Here is a 12,125-nt window from a genome sequence, read left to right on the forward strand (position 1 = left end):
CTCAGATTGGAGACCTTCTGTTGTTGAACCTCTCTGGATGTCCAACACACATCTACCTGTCTGTTCATCCTGCAACACTCAATCTCCACTGCACTCCTCAAGCAAAATCATCACCCAAACCAGTTATCCTCTTTCTGCCTCTTCCTTCCCCAGAGCAGAAAACTGCAGTAAATTCCTTGTAAACCTGACAAACATAAAGGCCTGAGTCAGTGACAATAGAGGAGACCATCGTTAAAAAGACCAACAATGCACATTCCAAGTCTAAGTGTATGATGTTGAGGCATTCTTTTTACAGAGCAACAATACATTGCTTCAAATGACATAAACTTTATTAAGTTTTTTACAGAGTTATGATTTCTTAATAGATACTTTTATGGTATTTTAAGGCATAATACTAACAAGATCATGCATTTAAAACTGCTTTAAAGCGTCTTAAAAGATTTTGTCCTCCTGATCTGGGCCTCATTTTCATTGTCTGAAAAGCTATTTCAAAGTCTTTTTGCTAGATCCAAAAACCAAAAAAGAAAGTTTCAACTTCAGAAGATTAACATTCAGAAGAGGGCCATTCATTTTTGTGGGGGCTGGTTGAACACAGCAAGCAAACAAAAATAAATCTTCCAGTGTTTGGACCACATTTCAGGGGAGCCAATTCACACCAAAGCCCCCTTGAGGTAGAATACTGTCTGGGTTTTTCCCAGTATTTTGAGCAATCTACAATGTTCTGACCAGACTCTTCTGGTCAGGTCGTAATAAGCAGAGACTCGCAAAAGAGAAGTGGACTAATTGACCTCCCTTTTTCCCTGGCTGTTACTTCACTGTAACTCTGCACCCACTGCCACCCAGCGCATTTCCATGACAACCTGTGGATTGTAAGGGAGGTATGGAAACGTCAAACACTCTGTGGGCGTGCTTCGTTGCTCACAAAAGGCCAGTGACATACATGTGGAGCGAGGATGAAGGCTTTTCCCAGAAGAACCAGCCCAGCAAGAGAGGACAGGGGAGAAAGTGGTGACAGCCCCCTCGGCTCCTCATTTTTAATCTCAGCCAGCTGCTCTGTTGCAGAAGAGACCTTAAATAAAAATAAGATTCTTCAACATACACTGGTAACATAAAAGGGGAGAGGAGAGCAGATGTATTTTTAAACACGCATCTACTTGAGAGAATCTGCTTTGCTCTTGTTTCGTGACCCAGTAATAGTTTTGGCATAGAGCAAAGATGGTACCTACCTGACAAATCCAACCACATACTTAAACGGCACAAATCAGTTGGTTAGCCTAAAAGCCCAATATTTATAGGCAGACATTTGTAGAATCCATCCTTGTTAACAAACATCTCTGGTAGGTCAGCAATCAGTGACCATGTTTGTCTGGCCATATCTGGAGAGAGCAGATAGCCTTTATGGCTGCCTGGTTACCATCAATCAGGCCTGCAACTGATAAACAGCAGCAGGGGTCATGCCATTACCATGGAGACTAGCTTTAAAAACAGCCATATAAACAATATATAGAGCTGGCATGACACAAAGAAAAAGAGAGAGAGGGGGAGAGGGCCGAAGGTCCACGGTTAGTTTTCTGCCCTTTGGACAGATTTTGACTGGAGGGGGACAATGTTGGGCGGAGTAAACTGCCTTCTTTTCAGAGAGGCTTCATAAAGTCATAAACCAGTTGAGTTTCACACAGTTTAAGTTTCCCAACATCAAGTTATTTACAACTAGAGATGCAATGATCAAATATTGATCAAGTATTGGTCCCCATATTGACCAAATTCTAGATTGGGTATCGGTGGCAGTGTGACCAATCTATGAGGGTAGATCTATTCAGTTTAATTCTGTGCTTTGTGCGTTGACCAATGTTATGCTTTATTATTTATTTTACATTATATTTAGAATGCCTAGTTTCACGTTCTGAACCATTTGAAAGGTTTGTTGCAGTTTATTTTTATGTTTAACCACGGTATTCAACATATTGTTTTCATCAGTTTCATTTCTTTTTTATTATTTATTTTACATTTACTGTTCTGTTGCACTGACTGAACAGATTAACGATGTTTTTACATGTTTGACCAAGCTTGTGAAGCAGTTGGTGTGTTCCAGTGTGCTGTAGTGATGCAGATTATCAAATAACTTTGTAATTCAGTACATTTATGTCTGTTAAATAAAAAAACAAACAAACAAAAAAAAAACATTCTAAATCAGTTCAGCTGTTTTTCTGTATCTGATCCATATTGGCCGTAGTGTCGCACCTATGATGATTTTTTAGTATAATCTGGAAGATTATATATGACAGTGGATTCAGAAAACACAATGCTGCCATTTCATAGAACGATGGGCAAGAAGGAAAACTAGCAAGTATCTTTCAATCATCTGTTCATAATTCCGAACCCAAATTTTAATTCTAGTTCTTTTGAATATCTAATCCTGTTTTTTTTTTATTAACCAAAATGCAAAACATAAAACTTTGTCACTCAACCAGCTTCTCCTCTTTGTTAATTATTTCTCAGATTTACTGTCTGACCCTGTTGAATATGAATACTCTTCTTCAGTTAGAAACTGTAACGTTTGAAGATTGAAAGTTTTAACCTAAATGAAGTCTCTAAAGCCAAAGTATGTAACCTTATGAACAATTTGTTTCTTACATATTTGTTAAAACTGTCACTATGTTGTGACAGATGTGAGATAGTTCTGTGAATAGATGGATTTCCTCTGCCTCCTCCACATGGCCCTGCAGCTGTTTCCAGAAGACACTGTTCAATAAGAAACAACCCTTCAGAGCCAGGATCATGTTTCCAGTAACGCTAGGTTTTCTTCTCTACCATTTTCAGAGCTGTAGCACATACAGGAATGTGATTGACAGCGCTAAGACCCCACCCTTGGCTCTGATTGGTTGTTTCTGACCGGGTCCTGAGCATTTCTGCAGACAGCTGTAGGAGAACAGAGGGGAAGGAAAAGAGCTGGAGTTTTTCACAGATTACCTCTTATGTTATACTGTCATGAAAAGGTGACAGTTTAAACAAATATGTAAAAAATATATCTTGTTTATAAAAGCTATATACTACAGATTTAATGGAGTACCAAATATCATAACAGTAACAGAGAAGAGCAACAGAATCTTTTGGTATGTTTTCATTATAGGAGTCTTTTCTAGGAACAAGGGGGCATTTCTGAGGTCATTACTACCCTGTGGTTCCACAGCATTTACCAGAAAAAAAATAACTTGGAAGGAATTTCAAGTTATTTCCATGCATAGTGTTGAAGTTGCATTTTTGAATTACTATGGACCCACTGAGCAGATTCTTAAAACAAATCAATGTTTGTTTGTTTGTTTGTTTGTTTTTTGTCATTTTTTATTGAGCTTAATAGAAGTAAAATGATTTTTGAATCAAAAGACAAACAGTCTAGATTCAGGACACAGTTTCTGTTATTATAGCTTAAAACTAGAATTCGGGCCCAAAATCTGGATGTTGTGATGTACTTGAACCTGAATCTGCAGAGTCACATAAAGACAGATACAAACTTGGTCTTCTGTCACCTGAAGAACATTTCCTGGACTAATTTCCTTGAACATCCTTAAAAAACTCTTGCATGAGTTTATCTTTAGTCTCATTAATTACTGCAACAGTGTCTTCATAGGTCTGCCTACCCAAACGACCGGGCCAGAGTACTTTCACCATCACTTTGTTTGTTCAGGTATCATCTTCCTCCTCCAAAAATTTTCATGCATTTTCTCCCAAGAATAGTAACCCTCCAGCAACGCCTGTGTAGATTGTGTGGGCCCACCTTACACAAACAGAGAACAAGCACCGAGGCTGGGGTGGCGGGTTGGGCTTGTTGGCGGGGCAGAGCGCCCCCTACTGGAAGGGCAAATGCTGTCATAGGAATGCATTGTCATTTTGTGACATGGTGCATCATTCTGAAAGAGAACCACATCTCTACATGTGTGTTCAGAGACAGTGTTTCATGTATTTTGTAAAAGGTATTGCTATCTCAAACATGTCTGCACATTCTCTGAAATCAGATATCAAAGTGTGTGTGTGTGTGTGTGTGTGTGTGTGTGTGTGTGTGTGTGTGTGTGTGTGTGTGTGTGTGTGTGTGTGTGTGTGTGTGTTTTATACACACAACTGCTTCTCATTGAATTTTCCTCTTTTTTTCCTTTTAAATCTTTTTTAAATAATGCAGCTGACACAAAAAAAATAATAATTTTTTTCTTTGTGAAAAATGTATGTTACCTGATACAAAAGAAAACTGTAGTTTTTAAGAAAATGGCCATATCAATTAGTTGATTGGTAACATGAATCAACATTAATTGATCACTTGAACCCCTACTGTAATCTGTTGAAATGGTCATCCAAGATGATTATCAGTTTCTAAAATATTCAGGGCTGCTAAACACCAACAACCATTGGCTGGTCTGGGACAAAACCATTTCTTAAGAGTTCCCACCACAGTGTTCTACAGCTAGTGGAAAATGATTTAATATTTACTATTAAAAACACGACTGATACTGCATTCTTTCTTCTTTTCTTCCATGTTCTTCCTTTTTCTCTTCTTCCCTCTCCATACTTTGAATTTTTAAAATTTTCCTTTTTCGAAACGGCACCATATAATATTCCTTCCTCTCTGTTTATATTAGAGGATGCAGCAGCTTCAATGCCGAAATGCAACAAGTTACTACCATGTGATTGGCTGATTTGCTATTTGGGTAAATCAAGCAGAGCATCTCATAACCAGCTTATATATTTATAGGCCAGTATTCATTTAAAAATGATCTATAGTAAGTTGAAAGTTGTGCATCAAATTTTTTTTATAAAAATAACTGAAGTTGTTTGTTTGATGATCACTAGAAAAGTATTACTTTTCATATTCATCTAAATGTTATTTAGAATAAATGTATATTATGATTAGAATTTGAATTTTTTCCACTGTGAATCATCTATAATTCATCAATGTAATGATGCAGCTATATACACTTACAAATTTGTCATGTGAAACAGCTATATTTTGAGTGTTCTAATACATTTTCAAAATAATATTTGGTGTATCTGGTTTAAAAGTCCTACATTAATTAAAATTTAATTCATGAGTGTAAATAAACTTCTAACTGCTTTTGTCAGTTTAGTGCAATTATGATTTAACATATGATACAGTTTCTATCAAGCTCAGTACTGCAAAAGACAGATACTGCATTTTCCTCTGTGAGTCATCAACCCATTGTTACATTGAACTGATGGACGAACCTTCACACATAATTAACATTTCTTGAAGAAGAGTTATCTTTTCAGAAACATGTGACGAGACAAAAATAAATAAATAAATAAAAACAGCTGGGCTTGGCCACACTGTGTGTGTGTGTGTGTGTGTGTGTGCGCGCGCGTGTGTGTGTGTGAGTTCAGCTGCGCTGATAACTTGGATAACCACGTTGGGCTGCAGCTTCCTCATCATCCACTGGATGGTGCTGTGGTGTAATGGCTGAAAATTAAACCTGTGTGTGTGTTTATGTGCATGCGTGCCCAGGAGAAGCTGTCACAACATCCATCCCTGTTGTTCCTGTACATCTGTGCTTATCGGGGAGCACACAGGTTTCCCGGTCCCGTTTTACCTGCAGTCACCTGCAGCCGGCCTCCGCTGGGATGACTGAGGAGGAGGTAATTACACAAGCAAGCAACAGAAAACAGATGTGCAATTATGAGAACAGAGGTTTGCACTTAGCCTGCTCATTGCCCCAGCTTCCATGGTAAAATTCACAATGCGATCTGCTGCAGCCAAATTTACTAAGTTAATTAAGTCCTCATCACACAGAGAGAGCTGTGAGCTCTGATCACTGCAAACATGATTCAGTTCTCTGGCAGGAAAAGCATCACCTTCCATTGTAGTTAGTAAATTGGATAAATGCTGGTAATAGACTGATAGACTGGAGGCCTTTAAGGGACCACAATTATTATAACTGTTGCTATGTGATCATTGGAAGAGTGACCGGTAAATAAACATAAATTAAATAAACATCCATTTAGATATTTGCATCTCAACATGCAAATATGTAAATCCAGTTGATTGGATATTTATCACTATCAAATCATCTGGGTGTAATTTAATTCCTTTTCAGCAGAGCAGAAGGTCAGATGAAGCAGAATGATTCTTTTTTCTTCTGCAGCTGGATGGTTTAATGCTGAGTGCTCCTCAACAGCCGCAGAGCTTCTCTTTCCAACTTGCTGGCACAATATTTGCGGTAACATTGGTCACAAACAGTGTGTGGTAGATTCCAATCAAACCACAGTCACTGTTAATACGGTGCCGCCAAGACAGGGTTGCCAGTTATTCACAAGGCTACTAGTTAAGTGGGAGGATATGCAAGTGCCATATATCTAAATCCAGCCAGCACAAATAAGCCAAACATTCATTGCTAACCCACTGTGATTAGTTTTATGCCTGATCCATTTTTAATAAAGTTTTAAGAGGTGTCAAAAACATTCTAATGGCTTTCATTTTCTCAGGATGAAATAAGTCTGGTTATTCTGAGGTCTAAATTTCGCATTTAACATAATAAAAACAGCATCAATAGCAGCAATCTCCTGTTGCTTTCTTCATGCACAATTTCAGAAATTTACACATTTTATAGTAATGAAAACAACATATCCACTTACATCCAGGTCATATTTAAAACAAGCATGGAGGCTCTAACTGGACTTGTGTTCATTAACTGATAGAGAAATGCAACTGAGCATGTTGCCGTATTTGATCGCATGATGTTTTAACCTTCATTCCTTTTTCTTACCTACTTATTAAAATTTGAAGGGTCTCGCTGATACCTGTGTTGCAGCCAATGACTAAGCAGGCCACTGAACAGATTCGCTGTCCATCACAGGGCCTCCATGTAGTTTGATCAGGAGAAAAATCCTGGAGAACACTATGTTCAGAAGAGTTTGGGCTTTTATGCCATTTTACAAAGAATGCTTCACAAAAGAGTCAGATTTTTTTTTTCCTAAAGTCTCTGTTATAGTTGCATGTCACCGTAAGGTGGTCACCGTAAACCACCATAAGACCTGAGTTGCACATTTACGTGTCTTTGCATTTCCCTAAAATGTGATTGGGATGATGCTGCGCACTGTCAGTTATTCATTACGAGAAATGAGACAATGCTGTTCAAGCACTTCATTGTCATTTTACTCAGTTCCCACTGCCGTCTTCTCTGTCCCTGTGCCACAACAGGAAGAAGCCTAGCTGTTACAGTTTCACTGTGCGCCTCTGACCGTGCACAGCACAGCTCCAAACCACCCAGAAAGTCTGCCACATCAAGCAGCCTTACAAGACTTTGCAACAGAAATGTGACTGTTGGTCCTGGCGGCTGTTTATCCGCTGACACGCCCGAACCCCTCTCCTCCCCTCCTGACTTATGCATGCCCTCGCTGACTGACAAAAACATGGAGGCCACGCCGAACGAGCTGTGCCTCTGCTGATGAGGGTGAGATTGAAGGACCCACATGTGTTTCCTCCGTCTCTCTGGGCTTCTGAGAAGATCTGCTGCTTACTCAGGAGTGAAAGCCTCAAATTAAAGTGTTTGTGCTGACAAAGGACAAATGGGATTTTTCTTTCGCGCAAACGGTGCAGGATTGTGTTAGCTTGTTCAAAGTGGTGGGGGTTGGAGGGGGGATTCTCCTGGTCGACACCTCTGATGAAACAGGGAAATGAAATTAAGGCCTGCGTGTTGCCTGCTGATCTTTAGGTTGTAGATGTATACAGACTGACGAAGAGGAAGAGAAGGGGGAGGGGCAAACTAAGAGATGCCACTTTTCTCTCTCCTGTATTTAGATATGCTGTATCTTTTGTACCCTTGAAGGAAGCAGGAGTAAATTGAATATTCATGAGTGAATGTGAATAAGTGCTCTGTCAGCCAGTAGTGTCACTGATAGATGAGGGGTGGTCCAGAACGGGGCCCCAATGACCAGCCACGGTTCTCCACAGAAAGCCACAGAGGCAGCATGGTGGAGGGCGTCAGGTACAAAGGAGGCGAGCCCTGGAAACAGACTGAAGCAAGGGGTTAGCAATAAACTCTGCATACATTAAGGCCAGGCAAGGCTGCTGTTGACTTGGCACTTTTAGGCTTCTTTCACTTCCAGCCTGCTCTGTAAGTCACTGGCACTCAGGGACTTGCGGGGGAGTGGTGGAGCGGGTGAGGGTGAGGGTGAGGGCGGGGGTGGCCAGAAAGCTTAAGGAGGAGAGAGATTCTTTTCTTTTCACACATGACTAGACTGAAAGTCTGGGGTCTCTCATCCTGTTCCTGTTTCCCAGTCAGTGGGTCCACGGTTCAGGAACCTCCTCTAATTTTCTCTAACAACTTTTCAGCGTTGCTTCTCAATCCCCAGCGTTCTCCTCCCCCTCTGTGCGAAAAAAAGGCTGGAGCGCTCAGGGAAACGGGTGTTGCTGCTGCTGTACGGTTTTGTGTTTTGATCGGATCATTTTATTTACAACTCGGTGGCGGCTGCAGAGTGTATTCCAAATGCAAAGTGTTTGGCTAAAGGGAAGAAGCAGCCTGAATCTGTGGCTAAAACCAGGCGATGCACAGAACGAGCTGCTTTCCGCTGTTCAGACTGGTCTGTGCCGACTCCAGTCAGAATGCCTGGCTGCACCACCAGGCAGCAGATGGCCTGGTCCTCAGGCAAAGAGAGAGGGAGAAATAATCAAAAAGTGAGAATGAGAGATAGAGAAAGCACTCATGCTTGACATGTCCCAGAGGTGCCAGGCTCAGTCAAAGTTACACCCAACACTGGGCCTGAATGCTTCTGGAGCTCATCTAATGTTGAGACTAACTAACTGAAAAAGCCCACATTCTGCAGAATTGTCATTGTAGGTGACCTCATTCCATTCTCCCTCCTTCCATCTCATTACTTATGAGAACTTCTGAAATCAAACAAATACAAGTTGGCTTTAGAGAGACTTTCAGACATTTTTAAGCATGGACAGTTACTGACTTGCAACTCCCATCCTTTTTGAATATGCTTTGAGTACAAGTTTTAAAGGGACTCTCTAAAGAAGGAGCATCTTGTTTCAGAGCCATAGGGGGCAATCGGAAGTGACAGATAAAAGGAAAGGAATGGTCAAAATCAAAGCAGCAAAGGCTGGAATATCTTGACTTTCACACTCTCTGGTGATTTGACTTTTAGTCTGGTCTCCTTTACTGCTAAAGGAATACAAATGGACAGAGTGTTTCATTAAGACAGCTTTAAGCTTGAACTGCAATGCCTGTCAGAATCAGCCACACAGACCTGACTGTTTTATCACTGTTATCTTACTACATTTACTCTACAACTGAGTAACTGTAATTTTTTTGTCCACAAAGGGAAAAGCAACAATCTTGGAGAGCTGTAAAAAAAATCATATATATTTTAAAGTACATAAAGGCTTTCTTAAATTCATAGATGTTGTTAGAAAACATCAGGGAACAAACAGCAGACAGGTCAGAACGCAGTGGAGACGCAGAGGCAGCCGAAGGTTCTGTCATTTCTTTTGTTTTTACTAAGGTTTTATGAAAATGTTGTAACATTGCAATATTGGGAGAAATAAATGGCAGAATTTCAACAGGCTCAGTAAAAACAATTAGATGTTTAATATCAATAATATCATTGTGAAACAAGTGACCTTGGTACACGTCAAAGTCACACATAGATATGTCAGCTTCCCCCTCACTTTGAAGTTCCATTGGCTTTGCCTTCCTTTCGTATGCTGTTTGAAATTGTAAAACAAAATTAAAGACATTGGGTGAGGGGCAAAATGTTGCATCTCACTCGTTGCATTTCCATTACAAATGCTGATGCAAATTGATAATGATATTCCGCTAATGTCCAAAAAAACTCCACGATTTTCCAATTACATTGTTTCCATTAAATTAAAAAGCAGCATTAAAAATCAAGAATAAGTTTACAACGATGAGTCTTACAGGATTAAAGATAGGTGAGGTTGTGAAACAATACTTCATCTCAAGCTGCAGCACCATTTCATCCATTATCAGTACATAAATAACAAGTACACCACAAAAACCTACCAAGTTGGGATAAGCTACTGAGAGCTGATGTTAGTATGGACATGGTTTTCAGTGAGGGAAAGGATAACTCTAACTCGTACAGATTTTTCACAGTTTGAGTTTCTTTGTCCATAAAGTCAAAGAAAACGCTCCTCTGAGAAGCTTGGAGAAAGCCTAAGTTGCAGGCATCGAGGATAAGTGTGTAAAAGTGCCAAAAGGATGCGAGAGTGCCTGAAAATGTGCAAACAGAGTGACATTTTCTTTCTCCAAAACACCTTTATGGGCCATTTTAAAGACGATTCCATGCCCTCCTCCTCCTCTCCCACTGCTCTTTGTTTTCATTCTTCTCTTTTGTGGATAATGTATTGTCTACAGGGTGTGTAATGATCCTCTGGAGCAGCCGCATACCACTAACAGGCACTTCTGTCAAACACATCACCATTGCCATGCCCATTGATTTGTGTTGCCTTTAAAATGGGCTGTTTCCTTCGCACCAGGCACAGCTGTAATTGCATCTTGCTTAAATGATTCAAATAAGGCGCTCTGTTGCTCTTACCTCCGCCTCCCCTCCTCCCTAGCCACTGTCACCCTCACTTATTTCATTACGGATTCAGCAGACTTGATAAAACAGCAGGGGTGCACCATTCCATGGCGCTTAACCAGCCCGGCCGACACAAAGAAGTGGTCAAGCAGGGCAACAAATCACACCAAATGGAGCATTTGCTCTTTGTACGGCCTAGTTATGGAAAAGTGATAGCAGCATCCAGAATACTGAATAGGTGTAATAAATGCTGAAGAAGGGGGAATTTTCTGCTAATTGGGTGGGTTTGGGTGGAGGGAGCATGGGTGTTACCCTTTTTGTATTTGAAAATGGGCTCTGTGAAATTGTCTAATAGCCTGAGCACAGGGAGAACGGGTGGTGTACCTCCCTTCCCCTCCTTCCCCTCAAAGCCGTCCCAACCTGTCTGTGGGCTGACAGATAAACATGTTCTCTGCTGGCTAATTGCACTATCTGTTCCTAGCCGTTCTCAAGTGACAGGCTAGCTGTGTATACCTGAAGCCTCAGATCTCCAAGACCCCACAACTCTGGAACAGAACACTTAAAAATACAGCAACCAGAACGAAGCAGAGGAACTCCAGAGAGAGAGAGAGAGTTAGAGGATTATTTACTATAAAGCACTTGGCAACTTTCCAAATGAGCAGTAAACTTTGTAGTTAAAACTGACAGCTGTCGGACATGCATTGATGACTTAGCTAAAGTGACAGGTGCATCAGAGAAACTGGCAGCATCTGTCGAAAGAAAATCAGAAAATTTAAGAGTTCACTTCAGCGAGTCTTATTCTTTGACAATAAAATAAAGATGTTAAAAATCAATATGCAGCCATATGCATCAACATACATGAGCTGTGGTCCCGAAAGTATTCTTTGGAAGTACCTTTGTCTGAATGAAGTGCAAGTGGTCATGAAAGATGCAAGCCCTCAGCTGGACACTGACTCCCTCCAGTCAGATGAATAATAGTACAAAGGGCTGCTAAATCATTGAGACAGCTGCGCTGCTCTGTCCAGACAGCACTGGCCCAACACAACAGCACTAACAGATCAGATCAATGTGGAGGACTTGAGAGGGATTGAGGCACATGATCCTCTGGATGAAGTCTCTGTTTGCTCTCTGAGGGAGCTGAAGAAACTTAAACTTGTATCTGTGCTTAACATAAACGCTTATATAATGCTAAAAGCATTGATGATAAGAGAGAGTTGTTTTATCTGTGGTTAAAGAATGAAGAAAGCTAAAAGTTACAGTTCTATGAAAAAGTACATGCTGCCTTACAGATTTTTTTGGTTATTTTTGTCACATTAAAATGTCTCAGATCATGAATAAGTGTCAAAATAAAACAAAAAGAACCTGAGTAAGTACAGAATGAATGTTGAAAATGATGTTTTGCCTTTAAGGAGGAAAAAAAATATTCAATAATTGACCCCTTATTATTTTATTAATGATCATTACTGTGATTTGCTGTCATTTCAGTAGCCAGAGCCAGGACTGGTTATTGAAATCAGGCCTCTATTGAAAGGCCTGATTTCTTGATTCTATTTAAGAATCACAAACTCTCTTAA

At 40.3% G+C, this 12,125-nt stretch overlaps 1 long non-coding RNA gene across 1 annotated transcript; it reads right to left on the bottom strand.

Moving 5' to 3' along the window:
• Window positions 1-771: 771 nt before the first annotated feature.
• On the bottom strand, window positions 772-1,409 carry LOC106953230 (uncharacterized). The gene is made up of 3 exons (XR_001426163.1): window positions 1,227-1,409; window positions 941-1,053; window positions 772-860 (listed from the first exon to the last, which is right to left on the bottom strand). It is a non-coding gene; the product is annotated as an uncharacterized LOC106953230 (long non-coding RNA).
• Window positions 1,410-12,125: the final 10,716 nt, after the last annotated feature.

This window comes from Poecilia latipinna, unplaced genomic scaffold (genome assembly GCF_001443285.1).
Source record: "Poecilia latipinna isolate Pla-1442-1.1 unplaced genomic scaffold, P_latipinna-1.0 Scaffold570, whole genome shotgun sequence".
NCBI classification, from domain to species: Eukaryota; Metazoa; Chordata; class Actinopteri; order Cyprinodontiformes; family Poeciliidae; genus Poecilia; species Poecilia latipinna.